The following is a 23481-nucleotide window of genomic DNA, read 5'->3' on the forward strand; positions in this document are numbered from 1 at the left end:
GGGATCATAAAACCCCAGCCAGATATCTATCCAACCTCCTCTTGAAGACCCCCAACGTAGGGGAGAGCACCATGTCCCGTGGGAACCCATTCCAGAGGTTGGCAGCCCTAACGGTAAAGTAATGCCTTCTGATATCAAGCCTGAAACTACTCTCAATCCATTTGTGGCTGTTATTCCTTGTTATCCCAGGTGGTGCCCGGGAAAACAAAGCCTCATCTATCTTCCACTGGTCCCCCCTGGTGAGTTTATAGATGGCCACTAGATCCCCTCTCAGTCTTCTCTTGTGAAGGCTGAATAGATTCAGGCCCTTTAGTCTATCTTCATAAGGCCTGGCCTGCTGCCCCCAAGCATGCAAGTGGCCCTCCTCTGGACCCTCTTAAGGTAAGCCACATCCCTCTTGAAGTGTGGCACCCAGAATTGGACACAGTACTCCAACTGCAGCCTGACCAGCACTGCATCACCTCCCTGAACTTGCTTGTGATGCATCTGTGAATGGAAGACAAAGGTTCTCCACCAACCCTCCCTAGGTCAGCTGAACATTCCTTGCACTATCTACATAGACAGGGGGGCTCTGGAGTATGTGGAGCACTTTCTGTATCTCAGCAGCCATCTCTCTCAACAAGCTACCATCGATGAAGAAGTTCAGCACTGGGTCAACTGCACCAGTGCTGCCTTCTTCAAGCTGCGACAATGTGTCTTTGCAAATAGAGACCTTCAGAAGTCAACAAAGGTCCTGGTTTACAAGGGTGGCTAAAGGTAATGGTACAAAGACACACTCAAGATTGCCCTCAAGCACAGAGGCATTGACACCGATGGCTGGGAGGAGCACGCTACTAACTATTCGGTGTGACACCACCTGGTCCACCTAAGCACGCACCACTTTGAGACCCAGCAACTTGATACAGAGGAGGAATGGCAGCGGTGGAGGAAGGAGAAAGCGATGAACCCAGAGCTGTGAATCCCACTCCTCTGCACAACAACATGCCCCCATTGCCAAAGAATGTGTGTATTCACCTGAGGACCCATCAAGCCTGATACACATCATCCTTGACTTGGAGGGGCTGCCAACAACCAGGCATGAATGTTAAGGGCCCTTTCCCCTTAAAGATGATGTGACACAATTGGGACACTTGTGTTACTCTTCAGCTTCAAATTTCTCTTCCTTGACCACTGAGAACAAGCTGAGATTTTTTTTTTTTGACCAGTTTTTTACTCCAATAAGATTTAGCTCTTCTCAACTCAGTCTTTACCAGCTCTAGGCAGAATAGATTTTTCCAACACATGGATCACAACCTATCCTTTTTTTGTAAAATTGTAGGGATCCTCTCCTCTGAAGAAGAGGTGGCTTATAGTTGACAACTCTGAAATTACATCACAGACAATCAGCAAGGTACATGAATAGCAAAAAGAAGTATGATGTTATGTATTTATTACATAAGCTATAGAACCATCATTTTGCTGAGGATGGAACCCAGGATGAGATACTGTTTATATATAGATATAGATAGATACACACACCAACCATATATAAGAAGAGATATTGAATGATAATCATAAAGAAAAATAGTAGAAATCTCACCCTGCCCTACTGTAATGTAGCCATGGATTTACTAAGATTTTGTAAAGGTGGTGGGGTTACAGGAGCAGCAGCTGATGCTGCACTGGTGGCTGCACCCCCCACTCCCAGCCTCTTCTTTTCCTCCCTCCCACCTCCCTGGAGGAAGCAGATGGCATTGCAGAAGCAGCAGCTGGGGTCGGGGGTTTTTTAGAGTCCTTCAGTCAGGTAAGAATTTCTGTTTTTCTCTATTCAGCAGCATGTCCCTTCCCTTCCCCTACATTCCCCTTCTCTCCCATTCCCTATCCACTACTGTCATTGTCCCCAGCTGACACAGTTGGGAGGCTCCAGAACTCCCCACTTCATGTGGAGCCAGTCTTTGCCAGAGATAACAGCAGCAGTGGTGTAGGGAGTGAGAGTATCTGGAGCCTTTCCCTGCCCCTACCCCCATCCCCAGAACAGCGCGGTCAGGAGCAGCAATGGTGGGTGGGGGGTGGAGAGAAGGGAGAGGAGATATGTGGTGGTGAACATGCAGAGGAAGCAATGGAGGGGATTCTTACTTGCTTCAGGGACTTAAACTTCCCAGATCTTGCTCCCACAGTGGCTAGTGAAAGGGGACTGCAGTGACACTATTGCATCCCTCTGTATCTGCCCCTGAATGCAGCTTCTACCTATAACCACTGTCAGACATTTCTGCAAACAGCTTGTCCCTGCAACCTTACTTATCTCAGCTTTGACAGACTGGGAGACTAGATCACCCAAAGCCACTAGATATCTAGTGGCTTTGGGTGATCTAATCTCAAGGTCACTAGATATCTATGTCACCCAGCCCCTTAAATGATATCACCCAGCCCCTTAAATGCCTAATCTTATAGAATAAGAATAGAATAGAAGAATCTGAATTCTTCTATTCATTTATTGCAGAGTATGTGTATATTATGAAGATCATTTTCTTCTCCCAGATACGGATCTCTCTGACAGGCCAGGTGTTTCTAATTCACAACTGTAAGAAGAAATAAAGAAATATTTATGTTCTCCCAGATGGATGGAATGTTAATCCAATATCCTAAACTATCAATTATTCAAGAGAAAGATAGTCTCTCACTACTCATCCTGAAAGATAATGAATATTAAATGTTTTGGGTTGTCCATCTTGCCAAGGCTTTCCCCTTGAAATGCAAAACACAATTGTTTGGGATGGCTCGCATATCCCTGACACCTTCTTCGCTGATCAATAAGTATAGCTGTCTCAAATGAAAATTCTCTCAGATTACTTCTTTCCAACAGGTGTTGTTCTTTTTAAATATGAATAGCTGTTGGCTGACTTTAACAACCATTCATTTATCTGACTAATTATTTCTAATCACATTATAAAAATACAAAAATGCATTCATATCAAGTACCGTGGTTCATTCAAACAAAAACAATACATCAACACACAGCATAATTTAGCTAGAAATAGAGGCCAAATACTGCATTAATAAATATAATTGGAGAAATATCTATGTGTACCAGTTTACAAATAAAAAAATCAGCCCTGCTTTGGTGTGGGTTTGCGACAGATGGAAATAATAATCTCAGTAAATATGACAAAGAGAAAGCATGGAAACCGAATGAGGCCAGTAAATAGCTAAGCCTGAGAGATAAAGAAAGGGCAATCCAAATAGCTAGGTTGTAGTTTGTGACTGCATACAGATATTTGGAGAAGTTAGAAGAAGATTAGATGAAGTTAAAAATAACTGCCCAATCTAAGGTAAATTGGGTGGGAGATTAGCAGGAGGTGGGGGGGTTGGGGGATCAGAGGGGCAAAGCAGACTCCAAGGAAGACCAAGTGGTCTATTGGGGGATCATGAGGGTAGGTGGGGTCCACAAGTGGGAACAGGGGAATCAGTTGTGGGGGTAAGCAGCATTTGTGAGGGGGTTCCTGGGGTCCAGGAGACTGTGGCAGGATCATATTGGCTAGCAGGGTACCTGGGGTGGAGGCTTAGAAGAATGTGGGGGGTTCTCTTCCCCACCCCCAGGACTCGGGGCTATTTTTAGCTCCCTGCCCCTCCCCCAGCCATTCTACCCCGATCCCTTTCATATCTCCCGCCACCCTGACTTACTACTTTGGCTCCCAGCACTGGCGGATGCTGGTAAAACCATCACTGGGCTTGGCTTATGGGATGGGGTGTTTGGATGGGCTGGTGGCTAGTCTATGGGAGGGGGTTGCCCATCTGTGGGTGGGGCAAGGGGCTGGGGGGCTAAAAATAATCCAGTGCCAGGGGGGTAGGTAGGCAAAGCACAGCCCCAGGGCTGAGGCCAGTGTCTGGGCTTTCCCAGCCCTGGGGCTGCACTGGCAATTGTACAGAAGTTTGGTGCAGTTAGATCCGTCGAAAAATTGTTAACCCAATCTAAGTTAGACTACCTTGAGGTAGGGTCCATTCTGAGACTGATCTAACTTTCCTGGAATTTCTGTACAGTTTGCACTTAAATTGACCTAACTATGGATCTAAGTGTAACGTCCACACGTGGGTAAACTAAGTTAGATCAGGTGGCCATTTTTAACACAATCTAAGCTCCCCCTAACCTCCTCAAATTACAGTATGCAGACTGAATAAAAACAAGGACTGAAGTGGTGGTTCTCAACCTTTTTAGGTTCAAGGCACCTGTTATAAGATTCAAAGCACTCCTTGGAAAATGCCAGACCTTAGCTTTCACTTCTTTTTTTAATACAGAAAAATAATACAGCAACTCTTCTGTAGCAAAGAACTCGGAAAGACCAAAACAAGTTAGAATATTTTTGACATTATCGATTTCTGTTTGAAATCTCTGGGTTTATCTTGTAAATCATTTGCAATGGCACCCTGGTTGAGAATCCTACTATGGATCTTCCCATTGCTATCACATAGAAGACTGAGAGTTGAGGCAAGAACAAGCTGTGGAAGATGGGCACAAAGAGCCTAGGGTGTGGAATACTGAGTCAAAAAGAGGGTTGACATATTACTGAGGCCACAAAAAGCTGTGAGATTATGTTTTAAGGACTAAGTCTAAAGAAAATATTTCTGATGTCCCACCTTTCTAACGCCCAGCAAAAAATCCTTATGACGTGCACATGCGTGCACGTGTGCGTGCATGCACACGTGCTCATTTTTAACAAACAGGCTCCAAAGAGGACATGTTATCTAAACTATATGAGACCACGCCTATTTATCAGGGAGCTGGGTCAAGGAAGCAGGGGCCCTGACAGCATAAGGAAACATTGATACATATTGCTAATAAAATCAGAAGCAGAATCATAAGTATCTACCTGTTGTATTTATCTCTTATTATCCATGTGGAGTGTACATGTGATCTATTATCTATTATATGGTAGTGACAATACTAATTCATACCTAAGAAGCACACAGTTGTAATGATTAGTGACTTAGAAAATGGAAGCTAGATTAATGGAAAGAAAGGCAAAGACATTGCTAAAACCTAATACCCCTTACTTCATACTGTGAAATACTGCAACTTTTCACATTTTCTGTAAACAAATTAATATGGTGATCAGAAACAGTTATGTGGCATATACATTATATCTGTCACAGAGTACATAATTGCAATTAGCTGTATAATATATGAACATTTATGAACACAAAGTTCTCAGGGCTATGTGCCAAATGCACAATTTTATGTCCTGGAATGCTACATTTTCTATGTCTATCTTTGATGAATAAAATTCATGTAGCCAGCCAATTCTCCACTGGCTGAAGATACTTGACAATTTATTGTGTCCAGAATCTAATTTTTCACCCTGACTAAATCACTTTCAGATCTACTTTTTGTAATATTTCCTGTTTTGTCTAAAGTTCTTGTTTTGTGTTAAAACATTTCTGGTCTCATGAGTGCAAATGTAAGGATATAAACATGTACACATTTTAGAAAAAAGAAGAATAATCAAAGAACAAAATGTTAGCAGAATGTTAACCCCTGAAACTCATAACTCCAGCCCTTTGCTCAAAGTATGATGATTTGTGTTTGAACCATCCCAGAGAATTACAGCCAAATACAGAAAGTTTATTCGAATACCAAATTAAAATCTCCCCTACTTGAGGTTTAAGAAAATTATTTCTTGTTCTGTTCCTTGTGGATGGTACAATTTATTGCTATCCTCTTTTCAGCAACTTTAGTTCTTAATGTTTATCTTAATCTGTCTTTGTTTCCATATTATCCCTGATAAGATGGTGTGATGGAATCTTATTGCTGTTTGTTACAATACATTTTATTATTTTATAGTTCCATAAGTATACAGTAGGTGAACTGACCCAACAAATAGCTAGCTACCTGATTAAAAGATCTAATATCGAAGAAATCACAGTTTGGTACATTAGAGCAGTGATTGGCAACCTCTGGCTGTGGGCATTCAGTAGTGTGGATATACTGAATATGGTCTGCACATGTGGGACTATAGTGGGGAACTTCAGCTGTGGGTGCTGTCCTCATGTTGCTGTGGGGAGAAGGTTGGGCTGTGGGCAGGTCCTAGTGCCTGACTTTTCATCCACTTCTGGGCCACAACTGGAACAATTGTTTTCTGCAGCATTAGAGCATGATACAATACAAACAGATACATAGTCCTTTTGATCACAAATGTAATGATATATACAATAACTTCAACTGAGAAGGAAGCTCCAGTAAAGTTTATAATATAACATGTTATGCAATTATTTTTAAAATAAATCATTAAGAAGTTTTGTAACACTTATTCAGCTTCAATTTTCTAGCCAAGCACTAATTATAAATCCATTGAGGTGCAGGTAAATATTATTATCCCGTGATTGACATATGGAGAAAGCATAGGAAAGAGACCACAATAGAATCCCAGCATCAGAACTGGAACTAGAATTGGAATGACATAATTTATGGCTTCTAATCCTGTGTTCAGTCAACAGCATTACACTTTTTCTTTACGTATAAAGAAAAAAACACATAAAAATATGATCCTAAAGCAACTATATTCTGAAGACAAGAAATAATGACGAAAAAGCAGTGCTGGTTTTAGTACAAATTAACTTTATATTGCCAAGTACATATTGAGTCAGAGTTCCAAAAAAAGGACTATATCAGTAACCTTTCATGCTCAAAGTTGAACATTACAATTAAAATAAAAATCCCAAATTAATATTGCCTAGATATGGCTAGAATGCAGGGTTTTAAAAGAAGTCTGCTTTTCTAAAGAATTCCCCAAATTTTCCCCAAACACTTCCCCAAGTTTTGCTTCCTGGAAATTGTATACTTGGGAATCTTTCAGTAGATCAGTTCTGTTGACAGTGAAAAATACAGTGGATAATCTTACATCTCAGAACAAAGTAACTGGGTTTTTTTTTCCAGAGGAAAAAAAATCCCTTGTAGACGCACCTGATACATTGAAACAATGTTTTTGGGGTAGAAGGAACAGAAGCAGAAAACTTTATATGCAAAGCAAATCCAATGAATCTGGCCTAGCAAATTCAGTTTTAATAATGCAGTTTCATGAATGTTCATTGTTAAGCAATAAATAAACAAACAGATAAAATAACTACAAGTTGTAGATCAGTGGTGAAAGAGACTGAATATGTATGAATATTCATATTCATATGTATGACTGAATATGTGTATGAATATTTTAGAATATGTTTTCAAAATAAACTATCAATAAGTCCATATGAGTATTGGTTGGATTAAAAAAAACAGCATTGAGACTCATATCAAGGGAAATTCTGAGAACAAGGGTTCAACATATTTTGTGGAAAATCTAGTTTTTATCTAGTCACATTTTTTTGTATATTATTTTATTTCTGAGCTTAAATTTCCTTCTTGGCCAATAAAGCTATTTGCTAAATACAGATTTTCACTCCGCTTTTATTGAAATATGGATTTTTTTTGTTTGCTTGGGGGGGTTGTTTGTTTTTGTTTTTTGTTATTTAAATATCTCTTAGTTTTCTGTTTACCTTCATTCTCCAAGACAGAGTTATTTAGTGTATACGGTGGATTGTGTAGTCTCTCACATACATGGCTTCAAGCTGTATTAAATAAAATGGAAGTTACTCTGAGAGCAAAATTTGACACTTTATTAATTTTATTCTTTTGTTCCTTTTTAAGCTGCTTTCTTTAGGGACTCATTTCCTTCCTTGAACTAGAATGCATCAGAACTACCACAGTTAGTTCTGAGTGTGTATCCCTAATATTAGTCATCTCCTGCTGATTTTCTTACCATTTCACTAACTCTCCATCTCTCTTTTAAAACAGTTGTTATCAATTTGCTTCTCCTACTGAGAGGTAAATAGACACTAAAGCAGTGCTCTCCAGAGCTCTAGTTATTTAATGACACTTATTAGTAAGGAGAACTTGCAGTAGCATCAAGGCAGCTGTTAGGATCATCATGCTGAAAGCCAAATCCTCAGCCAGTGTTCTTTGGTATACTCCTATGATTTTGATTAACCAAACCTGATTTGTATCAGTAGCCCTGAATATTTGAAGTACTATCCTGTGTTCTGGACTTTGAGTAGAAGAGCTTCATTCTATTATTTGTTGAAAACTCCTCCAATTCTTTCAACTTCTGAAAATCAGTGCTTAAGAACTAATTTAATTTTTTTTGAAAGTCATATGCATACAGATCCACATTGTTCAAATGTTGAAATGTCAACATAGTGACCAGCCAGTTACAGGAAAAAAATCTCTGGCTGCTTTTGCTTTCTTCCGTTGAAACTCAGCTCTGCTGCGGTCCATTTTTGGAGCTCTCTGTAACCATAAACTTCAACATCACAACTACAGAAACATCTACTAGGCATAATCCACTTACTGCAGTTGCCAGACAAAGTGACATTTGAGTCTATTCTTTATCCACTAGCTTTCTTGTAAGAGTTCTTTCATCACTTTACTTAGCTGTGGAATTGTTATATATATAATTTTTAATTTAATATAACAATAATGAAAACATTGATAAGTCATTAGAAGCACTACCCCATATTATTGTTTGACTAATCTTATTAGATGTATTAATATGTTTTTAGAGTAGAGATTTTTCTCTGCCAATAAATGATTCTGGACCAGTTTCTTTATGTGTTATTTTATGCTCTGAAGTTGGCTATATTTGTTCCAATTTGCCTCTTGTTTAGTTTTTCCAGTGGTGGACTCAGGAAAATAAATCTTACTTCAAAAGGTACAAAACATGACACAAGTATGTAGAGAGAAAAAGCTACAATGCTGAAGAAGTGCTTAGTTTGTAAAGGTCAATCATCAAAGCCACTTAGAATAGAAAGGGATGGTTTAAATTCCTGTTCATTGCGGATTTATGAGGATACAAGGTCCCATACCCCAGAATATATTTTGTTTTTAAATATTGTATTTTGAAATATGATAAAAAAGATGAAATAACAGCAAGCTGTTTACTCTAAGACACCATAAAATCTCAAGATGACTAAAAAAGTCAAAGCACTTTAGTCATATGCTGGACCCAATTTTTGGCAATTCTTCATTTATGCTTTCTGCTGTTCTCAAAGCAATACATATGTGACCTAATTTCAGACACCCCCGGGCACAAATTTGTGAGCCTCTATTTATACTATATATACCATTAGAGGAAGCACATACCCTTAAATACAGCATGAGACAAAGCTACTATGGTGCAACTTACCTCAGTGTTGAGGTATATGTTAATATAATTATGGCTGTAGACTACTGTAAACCAATTAAAAGGTCTGAATTGATTCAAAGCTCTCCAAATCTTTGGAAAAGATTCGGAGCACTCTGATGATTCAGACAGTCCCCAGTGGCTTCACCAAGCAGCAGCAGCTGGACTCCGAGCTGGTAAGTGGGGGGGGGGTTGGAGGAGGGGGGAGGGGACCATGGGGGGACCCCCTGCCAGCTTCCAGGCCCTGCCTGCTCCCCCAGCCCTCCAACCCCTGCCCGCTCCCCCAGCCACCCCTTGGCTGCCCTGCCCACCCCAGCTCCCGGTCCTTTAAAGAAAAGCCCCAGTGCTCACCAAGTGCTGCTGGGCATGAGGTGATCTCTGCTGCACCCCACTGCCCCACACTGCATGGGGGCTCCATTGGCCCCCCAACACCCTCCCACTCCCTCAGCCCCCCCACGGTTGCCCCGCCCAACACAGCTCCAGGCCTTTAAGAAAAAAAAACTGAGAAAAGCCCTGGGACTCACTGCTTCTGCAGCAGCCTTGGGGCTTTGGGGGGCTCATGTAGAGCCCCCCAACATGGCAGGGGGCAGCAGGGATCACCCCCACCAGCAGGAACAGTGAATCCTTGGGGTTTTCTCATTTGTTTTTCTTAAAGGGCCAGAGCCACACCTGGCGGGGCAGCCATGGGAGGACTGGAGGAGCAGGGAGGTGTCAGGGGATTCATGAAGAGTCCCCCACATAACATGGCACAGTGTGGGGCAGCAGGGATTGCCCCACCACCAAGCAGCACCCACTGAGTTGGAACTTTTTTTTCCCCCAAGTGCCGGGAGTTGGGGCAGCCATTGCTGGACTGGGAGAATGAGCGGGGGTTGGGCCTGGCTGATTCAGAGATTTGGCTGAATCAATTCAGAACTGTGATCTGAGTCACCAAATCAAATCACTGAATTGGCCGAATCTGAATCCAAAGTGAATACTAGCTGCTTCGCACACGCCTAGTAACCAGTGGAAACTTTCAGAAGAAATCTTGATATTATTTTTTTAAGGTCACCAGACCTGGTATTTTAAAGACTGGACAAAACACTACTAAAGGTTCAGTGGGGATGTCTACACATGCCTGTTTTACTGCACATTAAAGAGTCATGTAAAAAACTGTACAATTACACTAATGCACAGTAAAATAGGCTACTGCACATTATGCATGACTTAAAAAAATGTGTTATTTCACTACTGTACATTAGGGCAGCCTAATGCACATTTATTTAGTACCTCACATTGGAGGTGCTAAATTTAATGTGCATTAGGAAAAGCACATTAATGCACATGTAGATGTGTCCTGTATCTTTCCTTATTGGAGGTTATGTTAATGAGCAAGTTAGCCTGGATATGTAATTTTTTTTTTTAAATGAATGCAGTATTCACATTGTGAAATTGTTTACTCAAAATCCAAGACATTGTTAAAATGAAAATATCTAATTCAGCCTTAACTCTGCTATATGAAAGGTAAGTTATGTCTCTGTTCTTGTGTAACTTGACAATTACATTGTTCAATGTTTAATCATTGCATGTTCTGTAATATAAAATGCACAGAGTCTGTGATGTTATTTCAGGAGAAATCTTAAATAGTGGAATTTCCTGGAACTTAGGGTGTTGCTTTTCAGCCTTAATGCTATGAACTGTATTTATAGCTCACCTTCCTTTTCTATTTCCCCAATTTAGCTCAAATTAATGTTGTACATATTTGTTTTAAGTAAATTCTTAAAGTAAACCTGAAATATGCTGCACAACATAATGTCATTTTAAAATACTGATTCATAGAGGATACTTGGAACTATTGACTACTGCCTGAATCTTCTTTAAGACCTGAGTTGAATTTGGCAAAGAAAATACAAAATCTGTACAATATTGTATTAAATGAATAGGAAGGTATTTATGAAACTGATTAAAAATTTAATTTGCTCTTATTTGGAATGTTGAAGTCAGTCCCAAGCATGTGCAGCCTTGAACCTCCGTCAATCCTGAAAGCCTTGCACTGTTTTAAATGATAAATAGCCATTTTACCAGTTATTTTGGATGGATGCACACAGACACAAGTACAGACACCCTCAAACAATAACAGCAACTGTTTGACTGGCTTAAATACACTTCTGATTAATAGGCAACTCTGCTGTCATTTAATGTCTTGATTATGATGGCCTTGCCATTTTATTGTTAATATGGGAGAGTCATATCTTTTCATCTATGCCAGCCAAAAGAATATTATCACTTAGATAAATTTATGGATCCTATAATAAAATGGAGAGAATGAAATCTGCAACCTGCAAAATCTCTTTGCTTACTGTAAAAATGTTCACCAGTTATACTAATAAATGTTTCTTCAGTGAAAATCAGAATTTTGTAGAAGACAGACAGGAAGGACTGTTCAGGTAGACATTGAACTAATTTTCAGGAGACTCAGACCAATAACACATAGCACCCTAGCAATACTGAGAAAATTAAGAATGAAACTCAAATGCCATGACATAATTTCTTTTCTTTATTTCTTGTTGTCTGTTACTTGAGAATATAAAAATGAATGATAAGCTTAAATTGTATAATACAGACCTAAGGTTTGACTGTTGACACCCACACACTCTGCTCCTCAAAATGTAGGACTCTTTGATCTGGAATGTGATTAGGCACATCTGAAACTGGGGTTCACTTACTATGTTTGGCTTCAGATTGAAGTTTGGACTTTGAACGCTCTCCAAGTCTTGAGATGTTAAAATTAGTTGGCTTGGTTTAGATTAGTGAATCTCAGTCTTGATGTTGTCGCACCCTGGGATGCCTTGACATCCTTTCAAAAGTGCTGCAAGGTGCCACACAATGTTAGCACTGTTAGATGTGCAAACATGATTCAGAAGATAAATATGAAGATTTCAAACAGGAATCCACAGTGTCAGAAACAATTTTGCTCTGTTGTGGTCTTTCTGAGCATTTGCAAAAGTAGACCTGCTCTATTTTTTTTTGCTGTAGCCAAAAATGAGTGAAAACAAAGAACTGGCATTTTCTGAGGAGTACTTTGAGTCTAAAAAAATGACTGAGAACAACTGGTTTGGTTCTAAAATATATTACTTACATTTTAACTTATCCATGGAAACTTTTGCATTCAGCCTATCTTGTTTGAACTACTTGCACAACTTTGGACCCAAGTTAGTAATTGTATAGGTAAGTGACATACTCCACATTCAGAAATCAAATTCTGTGCAGACAAGTGCCTGTGCTGAACATTTCACTTTATGTAACTGAAACATACCATGTCCTGCATAAAATAGTGAGTTGATTATATACTTTTAACAGCTTCTGTTGGACACTTATATAAGGATTTAGTCCACATATTTATTATATAACCTATTATGTGTGTAGCATTTGGGTTTTTTTAAATGAGAAAATATTTACCTATTTGTTATATACTCTACAGGGTATAATGTAGAAGTGGAGTAGTCTCTCACACAAGTGTCAGAAAGAGAAACAAAGAGAAGTGAAAGAGGAAGAGGGGAAAAGGAGACCTTAACAGATTGAAGTGAGCTTTTCTCTTCATTTGTTTGTAGGCTGATACTTTAAGAAGGAAGAAAGCTCTGGAAGGTGATGAGTCAGCAGACAAGGGAGTGCCTGACCAGAAAGGGGCAGACTTAACTGGGACATAAACCCAGGGCTAGAGCTGGGCTCGGCAGTCTGGCCCTGGCTGATGACATGGCAGGAGCTCCGGAGCAAGCAGGAGGGAGAGGAAGACTCTGCACTCCCAAGGGTTAAGAGAACGCAGCCTTAGAGCTGAGATAGGATCTGGTGATTTAGGGATGGAGGCAAGATGTGGCAGTTTCCACAGGCCCAGGAGCAGGATAGGGAGAAAGCTGGGGATGGCTCAGGCCTGGGAGTAGGACAGAGGTGGAGCTACAGTAGACTAAGATTCAGGAGTAGGGCCAGAGCTTGGAAAGTGAGTGAAGATGGGACCAAAGAAGTCCCAGCAGTTGCAGAGACTGGGTCCTGGTATAAGGCCTAGGATTGGTGCTAATTGATAACATCTGCAATGTATTGGCATGGTAAAATGGGTGGTTGGAGCCATGTAATAAGCAGTTAGATATTGAGCAGTGGCACTTGAACAGTGGCACAGGATCAGGGGTTGCTGCAGGTTTGGTGAAGAGGAGCGAGCCTGAGAAGCAAGGGCAGAGCAGGAGCCAAACAGCCACTAGGGGCCATCAAGTCCACTCCTTGGATGGGGGCTTGTTACAGTAGCATACACTGCCACTGCCATACTGATGGCTGTTTTGCTTTTAGTTTTGTTGCTGGACAGGGGAGTAAAGTTAACCAAGAGAAAAGTGATTTCTAACTAAATCAGCAGTCTATAAAATGAAGAAAAAGAAAAAAATATCTGGTGTGTATAGCCCACGCAAACAGAATTTTCAGTTACTATCTACAGAACATCATCAGGGTCTCTCTTCTCTTTATCCATGTAAGCCCTTTGACAGGACTTAGTCTGGATATTTCTTTCTCATAGTAAACTTTCCAGGATGACATTCAGGGAGGAAATTTCTGAAAGAATCTTTTTTTCAAATTTACTACATACTCTATTCTAGGGCTGTGGAAACAAAATGTTAGGTCAACCCCAAACCTAATACCAGTAGTCTAGACTCTTTTGCTTCTTTCCTGGTGGCTTGCATCTTGGGTCTTGGATCTCATGATATTCTGTGAAAAAGGCAACCAGCCCCATGGGTTCAGTGGAATCTTCATGGGGCCACTTCATGACCTCATTCTCCCAAATGGTAAATTTTCTTCACTCCATTGTGTGCATCTTCAAATATATATTTTTTTTAATTGTGAAAAACTAAATGTTCATATGAACAGAAGAATTTCCATTCAACCAATTAAAAAAAAAATCTATTGTTCTCTAATGAACGTTTCATTTGCACATTTCAGGAGCTTGGAAAAATTAAAGCAGATAATATAAAAAAAAAATCATCACAAAAATAAATCTAAAAAGTATGAGAAATCTTGACTGTATCTTTCAGGAGTGGGTATTACATTTTGAATTCCCAGCAAAAATAAGTGTATCCACAGGATACGGTCACAAACTTCTCCAAGATAATTTCAGGCTGGACATAAGGAAAAACTACTTTACTGTCCAATCCCCCAAGGCCTGGAATACACTGCCTCCGGAGGTGGTGCAAGCACCTATTCTGGACTCTTTTAAGAAACATTCGGGCATTTATCTTGCTGGGATCACTTGACCCTAGCTGACTTCCTGCCTCTGAGGCAGGGGGCTGAACTTGTGATCTACTGAGGTCCTTTCCAGCCCTAATGTCTATTAAATCTATTAAATCTATGACATTTTCTGTCTTGAAAGAAAAAAGATTTACTTCATAGTTACTATTTTTATGAGCATTCAGAAAAGAGTATAAGAAACCGAAAATATTTAGCATTATATTTTTTGTGTCTTCTCCAAATGTTGTATAGAAATCATCTATTAATAACCATTTAGCAAGGCATATATGAGAACATACCTACTATATTTGGCAGAATAGACTGCAAGGGAAATCCTTAGAGACTTATTCCAGTAGTCTCGTTTTTTTCTGAAGATAGATTAGAAATACATGAGTACTGCAGACTTATTCATGAATGGGGAAAAATGTTTCACAAAGTCTAAATGATTCAGTCTCCTGGAAGAAAGTTTAATAGGGTTAATTCTACTGCCTACATTTCTAGGTGATTTGACAGCTGGTATAAACATTGCTGAGACTAAAGGCTGTAAAATGAGACAGTTAAAATAAACCTGAAGAGGTTTTGTTGGAGTACTGCACTCAGAGCATTTGCCATTTATTTAACTGATGGCTATTTATAATTTTATTAAATCTATTTTATGGTTAACTCTGGTTGGTATATCTGCATACACAACAATGCTTATAAGATACTTATACTTGATCTGAAATGAGCATTTTGAGGTTTTTCGGAATTTTGTTCACAAAGATTTTGCCTGAAAAGCAGACTATAACATTATTTTTAAAAAGTCAAAGTTACTTCTGTATGCTAAGATATGAAAGAAGGATACAGTCTAATAGTACACATTCTTAGGATCTTCAGTTCTGGGAAGTGGAGAGAGGGTAGCCCATTTATTTTTATTTAAAGAAATACTGAAAATGGATGGGAAAAAATGGATTAATCAAGTCTGCTGGAACATGTTCTAGCAGACTCTGTGTCATGTATATTCAGCATCCCTGTGCTTCAAAGTTAACTAAAACTCATTGAAAGACCCGCTCTATTTAAAGCACACCTCCCCTCGACCCTGCATGTGTAAAGGTGCCTGTGTGAAAACTGTGAAAACTTATAAATACAGAGAAATAACAGGAAAATAGATGTAAAATAGAAGTTAAAACTGCTGTGATTTGATATGCTGACCTTTAAAGTAATGATATACTCTAAGTATAAAGGACTAACTTTTAGTAGAAGGGTAGAAATCTGATTAAAATATCCATTTGGTATAGTTCAATAATCTCAAGAGTCACTAAATATATGAACCTTTGATTGTGGAAGTTACCTGACCAATTTCACTTTAAGTGTGCTTTACCTTCAGTGCTATTTATATGCATTTTGGCACCTGTCCGATTAGACCTGTAAGTGGGGCCTAATTCCAAAACATTTGGAAACTCACTTTATTTTCATTGAATTAGCAATGTCTAGTTGCAAGAGTTCAGTTAACTCTTTTTGCCTGGGAAATTCACAAAGTAGAAAAATATCTGAGATTTCTGGATAAATGAAAGTGTGATAATGTATGATGAAAAGTACATACAATGTGCACAATGTAACCAGTGTATTTTTTGTTTTCTAGGTCACCAAAATATGACTTTAAAAACTCTGCTTGAGAAATGCAATTAAGGTACCATGATTTTCCTTTCAATATGAAAATGCTTTTGGCAAAGCTAAATTACAAAGTATGCTGTCCAAGAAAGCTATTTAATAACTTAAATTTCTTAAAGTCAGCTTTCTGCTAGCTGGTTTATTTTCCTCTCACTGTCTGCTTTGTATGCTATTTCTCATCTGCCACCTTATCCTGCCTAAATTGAGCATTACAATTAGTTGACTATTTTTTGCTCGTTTGCATAAAAGATTTTGAAATTTCCAGTCATGTTTATGTGTGCATGATATGCATTAAATGTATTTTTAAATGCCTGTTTACAGTTGCATGTTAGGAACAATGCTTGCATGACAACTGTATATTTACAGAAGGTTGTTTCATTTAAAGCCTAATTTAGAAAATGTCACAGAATAATAAAAAGTCTATAAATAGGGAACTTTTTAAATAATGTACTTCGCATGACCCCATGGTGCTAAGAAGTGAGTGAACTGTTGGTTGGACTCATAAGGAAATAAATTCAGCAAGTTGAATTTCTCCCATTTAATAGGAAAGATGGCTGTCTCTAATTCAAAATACATTTCTTTATTTGGGTTTCCCCTTGAGGTCCTCCTTTTCACTTAAAAAAGTCCAGCAGGGGCTTCAGACAAGCAGTAACTCTGTGGGAGAACAGGGATTTATTTCAAGTCCTTTCATAACTGCTGGAACTGCACTTTGGTCACTTTGGTATTGCTCAATGATTATTTTTTTATTTCATGCTTATTCCTCAGGAAAATACATCTAAAGCATAAATAAAGTGTCAGAATAATTTTGAAAATTAAAACAGCTGAATGAAAACTGTCCATGGTATAACTATTCTAGAGTGTCATGAAGCCTAAGTTATTCAAGGATTTAGACTGTGTAATAGGGTGCATCTCCAGGAGCAGCCAGGTGCCTCCTGGTGGCTAAGATGCACCTCACTGTCTACTCAAGTTCCCTAATCTGGCTCCTTTCTCTCCCGCCTGCCATGTCATAGAATAATAGAAAATTAGGGTTGAACTAAGTCTTAGTCCAAACACCTGCTCAAAACATCCCCAACTAGATCATCCTAGTCAAGGTTTTCCCTAGCCTGGTCTTCAGAACCTCCAAGGATGGTGGTTCCACAACCTTTCTGGGTAGTCTGTTCCAGTAATTTACTACCCTCCTCATGAGAAAGTTTTTCCTCATATCTAACCTAAACTTTCCTTAGTGCAACTTGAGACCATTGCTCCTTGTTCTGTCATCTGCCATCACTGAGAACAGTCTAGCTCCTGCCCCTTTGGAGCCTTCTACAGGTAACTGAAGCCCCATGTGGAGCATTGGCAGAGGGGCAGAGGGGCCCTGTTGGCCTTGCCACTTGCTTCTGGTGAGTGTGTAAAAAACAGTTTTAAATATGCTGCAGTTTTTGCCTCTGTCCAATCAGCAGCAAGTGGCTGCTGGGCCCCTCCACCAATCAGCAGTGGGAGCATGAATGGTGTGTGCCCCCGGCGGCTGGGGGGGAACAATGGTGGCAAGAGTGCAGAGGTGGTAAGCAGGGGAGCTCCCGCAGACACCACCAGTGCTGTTGGCAAGGTGGGAGAGGGAGGTAGCCACTACCAACCAATGGGCGGTGACCCCCCTGAGCAGCAGCGGCAGCCTGAGGGAATTGCTTTTTGCATTGCCCCTGAGCGGGAGGCAAAAACTGCAGCATATTTTAAACTGCAGTTTTCACCTCCCCACTGATCAGGGGGAGCAGGGGTGAGAATACAAGGGAAAGGTGAAGTATGGAACCAACTGCTGCCATGAAAAAAAAAAAAAAAGAAAACCATCTGAAAAGATGTTTGTTTGTTTTTAAGCAGGGAAAGAGATTTCAGTGGAGAAATACATTCCCGGCCCTGTGACCTAGTATAGCAAAAAAAAGTGTCGCAAGATTCTGAGTACATATACCCATATACCCATCAGGACAAAGTTCATGGGATTCTGATAGATGGTCAAGGCCCCACAAATGGAAAACTAGCTGAAAATTGACTAATCACTTATATGCACGGAGAGCATAATATTTTCCTTATTGCTCAAACCAGAAGCAAACATGCTCCTGCATTCTGAGCAATGTGCAATTGAAAGAGAAGCTTTGCAATAAGCCCTGCTAAGAGGGAATTAAGGTAAGCTGACCTCCTGGGCATTTTCAGAAGTAATGTCATGACTCTAGTAAACACCTCTATTTTGCAGCTCTCTTTTCTTAAGTGTGTTTTTCTTCTTCACTTGCTCTAATAAAAGCTATTCTATCTTAAAGTAACTCTTCACTGGGCTAAATTCTAAATATTCATGTAGGGCCTGTGTGCATGTAGGCAATGACAGTAAATGGCAATGATTGGCAGAAACAGAAATATTCAATCCATTAAAAGGTTCAGCTAAGAGGTAGTATTCAATGTGGTCATTTTTAGAAGATGCATCCTGAAGATACAGATTATTATAGCTTTTTGAAATGTATTCCTTGTATATATTGCTTTACTGCTCTAAATGACAAATTTGCTCAGGTAGAAATGAACAGAAATAAGAGTTGCAGAGAAACTGGCTAATATTAAAAATGACATGTGGAATGGTCACAGTTTCTTTTAGGAAAGTGCTTGTTTGGGGTTCAAGCCTTATCTGTTCTCTCTGAGTATGCCTTGAAGTCAATCCAGGCATGGCTTCTAGATCTGGGGAGTGGGAAGGGAATGGGGGGCCTTGGCTTTGTCCAAGTCTAAGTCCTTAATTATTCAGTCCTCAACCCTCCCCGGTTATTGGTGGCCTTTCTTCAGGGGACTATCTTCAAAGGGGAAAGAAGTACACCCTGAATTCCAAGCAGCAAACCAGACAGGTCATTTTCAACAAAGGCCTTTATTGGTGGCAAAGGCTATGCAGCAAGAAGACTCAATCCTCTCCAAAGTGTTAAACAATCCCTTTATTCCCAACCAAGCCAAACAGTCCTCAGCACCCATTTAGTTCAGCTGTTCTTTCTCTAGTCTGCATGGTGCAGAGGACCCCAAATTTTAATTCAGCTGTTTCCATCCCAGACCCTAGTCCACACAGCCCAAAGTACGCCAGGGACCCTCAGCTCTGTTCAGACCCTGACATTTTTCACCTGACATCGTCCTATTCAGGTTGTTTCATCTTTTATATCCTGATTATCTGCCTCTGGTTTCCCTGTGGGTGCCCTATTTCAAAGAATGCTTGTCAAGCCAACCTCAAATGTGAAGGAGGTTATTCAGTGCCTTGTCATTCTTTTCTCTCATCAAGAAGTAGGCAACTGTGCCTTAGGGTAATTATACATATTACACTTAGCACATGTAGAGCACATGGAGTACCACTTACAATGGTAGTGTCTGAGGATTCATGTGGTGAAGCACATGCTAAGTGACATCATAGACTTCCTATGCATGTGCACGGAAGCTGTTCTGATGTGCTGTAATTACTGTGCATCAGAGCAGACTCAATTAATCAAGTCTGCTGGAGCAAGCTAATTACCCCTCCCACACACACACTTCTGGAACATGTGTATAAATGCCCATAGTGTAATAAAGTTAGGCTTTTTTTTCCAGCAAGGAATATCTCTGGCTTGTAGTGCTTAAAGTGAGTCACACGATTGTAGATTGGAGGCAGGGAATGTCTGTGCACCTGTTTGCAGCACAGTCTCAAGGCTGGGGAAACCCAGCTACTTGCCCCAGTCCCCCAGTCAGTACTTTTCCTGTCCCCCTCCCCAAAGAGAGACAACTCCACCCATAGACCCACTAGTCCCTGCAGACCCTCTAGCCCTCCCCTCCGCCACCCTGCCCATGGACCTGCTAGACCCCTGCAATCCTGCCTGCCCCTCCCTCCATTCCAGTATACTTAGGTCAGGATCCTGGCACCAGCAAACACCTTCACAATTGCCACCTGAAAGTATCATGGAATCATAGAAAATTAGGGCTGGATGGGAACTCAGGAGGTAACCTAGTCCAATCCCCTGCTCAGAGCGGGACCATCCCCAACTAGATCATTCCAGCCAAGGCTTCATCTAATCAGGTCTTAAAAACCTCCAAGTATGGAGATTCTGCAACCTCTCTGAGTAACATGTTCTAGTGGTTTATTACCCTTCTTATGACAGAGTTTTTTTCCTAATATGAAACCTAAACTTCCATTGTTCCTTGTTCTATCATCTGCCACCACTGAGAACAGTCCACCTTTGTCCTCTTTGGAGCCACTGTTCAGGTAGTTGAAGGCTGTAATTAAATCCCTCCTCCGTCTTCTCTTCTCCAGACTAAATAAGCCCGGTTCCATCAGCCTCTCCTCACAAGTTCTGCGTCCCAGCCTTCTAACCATTTTTGTTGTCCTTTGCTGGCCTCTTTCAAAATTTGTTCACATTCTTTTTGTAGTGGGTGGCACAAAACTGGACACAGTACTCCAGATGTAGCCTCACCAGTGCCAAATAGAGGGGAATAATCACTTCCCTTAATTTGCTGGCAATACTCCTACTAATGCAGCCCAGTATACTGTTTACCTTTGTGGAAAAAAGGCACAGTGTTTCCTCATAGTAGCGTGATTGTAGATTTGAATTTTACTGAATGGTCTTTGTTTTTGTTTTGAGGCAAGAGCAACTGCTTCTAAACCAATTTCTCTGTACCATTTATACTTTTAGATTTTTTTCTTGAGCTCTCATTTGATTTATTTCTTCATTTTTTATAGTAAACAACTCCAATTTTTCATATGAGAATTATTCTATTTCCATAAATCTTCCTCATTGCTCCCCTTCTGTTTTTGGTCTTTTTCATGTGGAAGGACCACTCCTGAAGTTTTCCAGAAGGAAGGCATATTATTGATTTATATAATGGCATTATGTTGCTGTACAGTTTTGGTTCCATTGCTTATACAACCTAAAATCTTGTTTGTTTTATGGATGCTAGTTACACAATATAGGATGTTCATTTTTTAAACTTTCCATTTATTACATACATGGCTAAATACTTTGAATGTTTCAATATTTCTGTTGAAATAAGCAGAATATTTTACTCTAACACACTTGCATTAGTCAGATTCCTATTTACCAGTGAACAGTCAGATTGTTTTTTTAATATGAAGGTGATTTTCACAGAGACATACATAAATTAAAAAGCTGATAACAGTAATGTGCAATAGAAAATATATAATTAGGTTTTAGAAACCCATGTGGAATTTTCAAATGTGGTGAATGTTCATCAGATACTTAGAACCTAAAGCTAGTTCACTTGCAACCAAAGAAGAAAGTGTAGTTCTATGATTACAAAAAGGTACACTGATACTAATATTGTTATTATCTGAAAACCACGTTCTGGATTTTTTCTCTTCCAAAGATGAGCATAAATTGTTTGGCGGGTAAAAGCAAACTTTATAAAGGAAAAGCAGAATACTACAGGAAGGAACCAATATGCAGTTTGCCCAATGTCATACAAGACAGGGCTAGGAATTGCACCAGAGCTTCTGAAATTCAAAGCTGGCAACCTAACTGCTAGATTCTCATTCTGTTAATTTAATGCTAGAAAAACAGTAAATCTGTTTTCTGTGGGTAAATTGATATTTCTTACCAAAAAATCAGTTGTTTTGATTATTCTTAACAAGTTTACCCTACAATTTTATCATGTGTTTTCCTGACTAGTTATTTATTTAGATATCTTAAGTTCTGCAATAAAAATAAACATTCTAAGTGTTGACCTTTTGGTCCTAAGGAGAGTGTCTGCTTAAGAACTTCACAGTTCCATGCCCCAGTGTAAAGTTGGCATTTGCAAAGTTGATAAATTGCTTATTTGAATGTAAATCAACACAGAGGGAAACTAGTGTCACCTTACCAATCATGGTGGCACTATTCACTTAATTCCCTTTGAAGTGATGGATGATTTATCATATGAATCAAGAATAAAACTCCACCGCTGATGCATAATTTAAATGTTAGTTACTCTTACGTATAACCATGATGGGGGAGCATAGAAAAGAAGGAAATATTGAAAGTATTGAAAATATCATATACTTATTATTTTCTCCTACTGAGGAGTTTGCCTAATATACATTTAAAAAATATCATCACAGATAATAATCTACATTCAATGTATGAGAGTTTTAGAATTAGTAATAGCTCTTGGAGTATGTCATGGTAGTATGGTAGTACACACTGCAGTTGTATCTGAACCTCATGCATTACCAACTCAATTTTTGGGAGTGGGGTGCAGGAGTGTTGGGGGGAAAGGGAGACCAACTAAAACAATGATTCTCAACTGGGTGCCATATGATCCTTTTAAGGGTTTCACAGGGTCCTTTGGAATATTAGCCATGTTAGGTATCCAAACACTTACACGTATGAGAAGATCTAGGATTTTTAAAAGGGAGAGTGCAGATGGTGTCATATATAACCACATGTAACTCAACATATTTTTTTCCAGTTAAAGAGAATCTAGAAGCTTTACTAACTATGGAATGTGCACTGATTTTAAAAAGACCTTTTGAGTTTTAAACGGGGCCTTTGATATGGTCTCCCATGATGCTCTAATAAAAAAAATGGGGAATTGTGGGCTGGCAGAGTCCATGGTCAGCTGGGTTGAGAACAGGTTAAGTGGTGGAACCCAGAAAGTATTAATGGACAAGTCTGTATTGTCTTGGCAGATGGTGGCCAGTTGTGTCTACAGGGTTCAGTTCTTGGCCCTGTGCTATTTAACATCTTCATCAACAATTTAGATGAGGATGTGGAAAGCACGCTGGCCAAGTTTGTGGATAATACTAAGTTATGGGGAAAAGCAGTCAAGCTAGGGGATAGGATGGAGATCCAAGCAGACCTGGACAAGCTGGAAAGGTGGGTGGGGTGGAACTGGATGCAGTTCAGTAAGGATAAATACAGAGTGCTTCACCTGGGGAGAAGTAACCAGTGACATGAATATAGGCTAGGAGAAGATTTCCTGGCCAGTACAATAACTGAAAGGGACCTCAGGGTTATGGTTGATCACAGGATGAACACAAGCCACCAATGCAACACTGTAGTCAACAAAGCTAATTGCATACTGGGATGCATCAGCCAATGCTTTGCAAGTAGGGCTAAGGAAGGGATAATTTCTCCACTCAGCATTGGTGAGACCCTAGCTGGAGTATTGTGTCTAGTTCTGGGCGCTGCACATCAAAAAAGATGTGGAGAATCTTGAAAGGGTCCAGAGAAGGGCCACAAGAATAACTAAGGGCCTGGAGGACTAACCTTATGAGAAAAGATGAAGGGATATGGGACAGTTCAGCCTGGGAAAGAAAAGATTGAGGGGGAACTTGGTGGCCACCTATAAGTACATAAGAGGTGAATATTGGGAACTAGGAGAAAAACTGTTCACTAAGGTGCCCCAAGGGAGGGCAGAGATCAATGGCCAAAAACTGTTAGAGGATGGTTTCAGG

The 23481-nt window shown here is 39.9% G+C and overlaps 1 protein-coding gene across 1 annotated transcript in view; it reads left to right on the plus strand.

The window, feature by feature from the left end:
* Positions 1 to 23481, plus strand: part of PCDH15 (protocadherin related 15) — a 1613120-nt gene that overhangs the window by 602533 nt on the left and 987106 nt on the right. The window contains exon 3 of the mRNA XM_090057186.1: positions 16045 to 16092. The gene's annotated coding sequence lies outside the window, so the exon portion shown is untranslated. The remainder of the gene's footprint in view (positions 1 to 16044; positions 16093 to 23481) is intronic.

The sequence above is a fragment of the Crocodylus siamensis genome, chromosome 7, assembly GCF_052110815.1.
Source record: "Crocodylus siamensis isolate JL-2025a chromosome 7, ASM5211081v1, whole genome shotgun sequence".
In the NCBI taxonomy this organism is placed as follows: Eukaryota; Metazoa; Chordata; order Crocodylia; family Crocodylidae; genus Crocodylus; species Crocodylus siamensis.